We start from the raw sequence: 3,950 nt of genomic DNA, 5'->3' as shown, positions 1-3,950 counted from the left end.
AGTTGACGTCTGACGGAGTTGACATAAGGGCATGTATTTTCCCTCCAAAACATGTATTGTACACTGCAGCTAGGTACTTTTTCCTCAGTTGCTAGCTGTCCCAATAACCTCACTAAAATGCTTAAATTCAATCCACTATGGTTTTAAAAAAGTATCTTAACAGAAAGATGGTGTTGATGTAACCCCTTTAATTTTTATCCCAAACAAACACTTGTAAGCACTACTTTAAAAATGTGTACTGCCCCTTTAAGTGTGAGCTTGCGCAGAGAGTGCGTGCACGCTGGAAGGCAGAGTGTATGTGTAAACAGCAGGGAGAGAACGCATGCAATGTGAGTAATGCTGACTTGTTCGATTAAAATGAGCTTGTATATTGCAAATTTAAGTTGAATAGCTGGTTTATTGTTTTACATGCTTGCTGTGAAGTTGAATTGAAAAACTGTGGAAGAGTGCTGAAGTCGAAAAGCACTTGTTGCTTTCTGTGATTGTTTACTGAGACATTCTGGTGAGTGTATTTTATGTACATGATTATTTTTTCGTCATATCGTGTTATTATTTGAGCAAAACCAGTCAGAATGTATAAATGTCAACAAAAATGTGCTTAAATTGTTAATGTGAAGAGTTAAATATGCTAAGATGAGCCATGTAGCATCACGATGCTAGTTTTGCTAATCGTGTGAAGCCTCGTGCAATGCTCATGTTGTTGTTGTTAATTTCACATGTAGGATGTACTTGCTAAAGTATAAAATGAAACTGTGCTAATTTAAATGATGTAAAAGTGTGTTAGCAGTGTCCAAACTGTTAAAGATTGTTAAAAGATAAGGTTTTGTTTTATAAACTTTATCAAAGAAGGAAAAAGGGAAAAAGACATTATAGTTAAAGACATGTAATCTCTCTTTTTAGGGATGGTTTAAGTGTTATAATGTGTTGATTTAATCAATTTACAATGTATGTTGTGCAGACTGGTTTTTGGTTCCTGGACAAATTGTTGGAGGATGTGATTGACCCCTGAATCATCTGAGTGGATTCTTCTGGATATCTCTTTGTCATTTTGCCCTGTGTTTCAACTCTTCCGCTCTTGTTCTTCTGTTCTTGAGAACCTGGAGTGTTATTTCTGGGAAGCGGTAGGACTGAGACATTATTTCATACACATTGCCCGGGACTGAGACATTTTTTTCCTTACATATTCCCCTGTATCCAAAGGAGAAGGAAAAACTGAACATTTAAATATTGGGGATATGCTTTTTGAAATACTTGGGTTATAATTGTACTGTTTATATTTGTTTCAATCTAATTGTCAATTTATTTTCATTACTTGAGTGTTTTTTGAAGTGCCAGAAGAAAAAAAGGGGAAACCATTCACCTATATTGCCACAATATATATATATTCCTGGCTAATTGTTCTTCGTGTGTGCCATTGATTTTTTTTATATATATTTCCATTCATGGTGTTTTCACATGTTCTTTGAGAATCAGAGTACTTGACTTGATTGACACGTGCCCTAAAAGCTCCTTGAACGAACTTAGAGGAACAGACATTTAGATTTAGATAAGCCCTGAGACAGGGGTTACATTGACATGGTACAGCTGTGACCATAGGAATATTGACATTGTTTGTCTAAAATATATAACAAATGTAAACATAACAGAGAATGTGTGGCAGTGCTGCATTCACCACAGGCAGGGAGATGAAAATGGGTCCTCAGGGATATAGCTGACCTGAATTTCCTGATTTAAATAGCTTTATATAAAAAAAATCTGACGGAGTTGACAGAAACTGAGGACGCAACTTTAATAGGTAGATTTTTATGGAAAATATTGTTTGATGTTCACTTCATGCATTGTTTTTATATGAACAGATCGTGCATCGGAGCTCCGTCGAGTTCTTCATCTAAAAGCCTTTTTTACTATCTTATTCCTATTTATATATTAAGTTTTACCTAGGAATACTTTACCGTGAGGATTATTGAGCATTACTACCACGTGAAACTATTTATCACTAATAAACACCCACAGTGTTAGCATATAGCCCGCTAGCTTCAACAAACGCTGCCGACTGAAGCTAGCATTTTCCGATCTAATGGCGGATTCATCTGATATATGCTTTTCTGACCTGTCCTCGCCTGAGCGGGAAGCTGCGAAGGAGTTGATCGGTTTGAGCAGATCCAACGCGAGCTACAGCGCCCACTTCACCATGTCTCCGGACGTCCACAAGCGACCGAGGAATGCGACAAACGAGTGCTCCACGCGATGCAGCTTTACGGACCGTAAGCGAGTGAACGGAGACGCCATTGCCCAACATGGAAGCGATCGGGAAGCTGTGGAGGAGCCGCTGCCCGGCCTTCGCAGATTCAGCATGCCCAACATCACCCTGGACCCAGACGTTCGCAGGCGACTGAGGCGTACCACAACCAAACCCCCAACGCGATGCAGCTCCGCGGAGCGCGTTCGGGTAAACAAAGACGCCATCGCCCAGCATGAAAGCGGTAAGACTCCGCTTGTTATTGTAACATGTACTACTTGCTACATGTATAGTTTAGCTTCTGCCGTTAGCATAGATGGGTTTACATGCACTAAGTGTATTGAAGTATTAAGATTAACTGAGAAGGTTGCTGAACTAGAATCGCGCATCCGAACGCTAGTTGAGGATAGCAAAACCGCTAATGTTACTGTTGTAAATACTGTATCGAGCGAAAAGACTAATGGCTCGGTTCCGACATCAGATGCTAATGTAAACATTACAAACAATGTATCGAGCGCACATAGTGTTCCGACATCAGATGCTAATGTAAACATTATAAATACTGTATCGAGCGCGCATAGTGTTTATCATAATACACATGGCTCGGTTCCGACATCAGAGTCAAGTCGGCGGTCTAACTGGGTGACTGTCAGGCGGCATAGTCATATACGGCGTCCATCTAAGACCCATAACGTTACGGTACTTTCTAACAGATTCGATCCCCTAAGGAATACACTAGCTGAAACACCTGTTAAAAGTGCCCTGGTCATTGGAGATTCTATACTCAGGAACACTAACATTGAGGCACCAAACACCCTAGTCGACTGTATACCGGGAGCCAGAACGTCTGACATTAGATCCAAACTTAAAGTGCTGGCTAATGCTAAACGGAAGTTTTCTAAGATTGTTATTCACGCCGGAACAAATGACACCAGACTCCGACAGTCGGAAATCACCAAAGATAATATTAAGGAGATGTGTGAAATTGCAAAAACAATGTCAGACAATGTAATATGCTCTGGTCCCCTCCCCGCCTACCGGGGAGATGAAACACATAGTAGATTAGTGTCTCTCAATGGCTGGATGTCAAAGTGGTGCCCTCAGCATAATGTAGGGTTTATAGACAATTGGAAGCATTTCTGGGGTAGACCATTCCTCCTAACCCGAGATGGCCTTCATCCGACATCAGAAGGAAGTGCTATACTTACCAGAAATCTGATTAATATTCTTAATTCTGATATAGTATGACTATCCAGGGCCCAGGTCAGGAAACAGACGGATCAGCTTAACTGTCCGTCTGTTAGCTGGCATGATATGTCTAGATCACATATATCCCAGAACTTCGAGTCGATCTTACCAGAATATCAACACATTTCAACTGTATCTGTTCCCCGAACAAGCAAATACAGAGCACCGCTTGCCACATCACGTACAAATTTGACCAACATAAAATTAGAAAACAATACATTACAAGATGAACCTCGAATGTTAAAATTCGGCCTTCTTAACATTAGATCGCTTACCAATAAAGAACCTATTGTTAATGAAATAATTAATGACCAAAACTTAGATGCACTCTGTTTAACAGAAACCTGGCTTAAAGCAGACGACTACATTAGTTTAAACGAATCCACCCCACAAGACTATTATTATAAACACGAACCTAGGTTAAAGGGGAGAGGGGGTGGTGTAGCTACAATATACAACAAAA

The 3,950-nt window shown here is 40.2% G+C and overlaps 1 long non-coding RNA gene across 1 annotated transcript; it reads left to right on the top strand.

Moving 5' to 3' along the window:
- The first annotated feature begins 234 nt into the window (after positions 1 to 234).
- Positions 235 to 1,400, top strand: LOC141363192 (uncharacterized). The gene is made up of 2 exons (XR_012368679.1): positions 235 to 502; positions 959 to 1,400. It is a non-coding gene; the product is annotated as an uncharacterized lncRNA (long non-coding RNA).
- The last annotated feature ends 2,550 nt before the right edge of the window (positions 1,401 to 3,950 follow it).

This window comes from Misgurnus anguillicaudatus, unplaced genomic scaffold (assembly GCF_027580225.2).
Source record: "Misgurnus anguillicaudatus unplaced genomic scaffold, ASM2758022v2 HiC_scaffold_33, whole genome shotgun sequence".
Classification (NCBI taxonomy): domain Eukaryota; kingdom Metazoa; phylum Chordata; class Actinopteri; order Cypriniformes; family Cobitidae; genus Misgurnus; species Misgurnus anguillicaudatus.
This window is presented reverse-complemented; position numbering and strand designations above follow the sequence as displayed.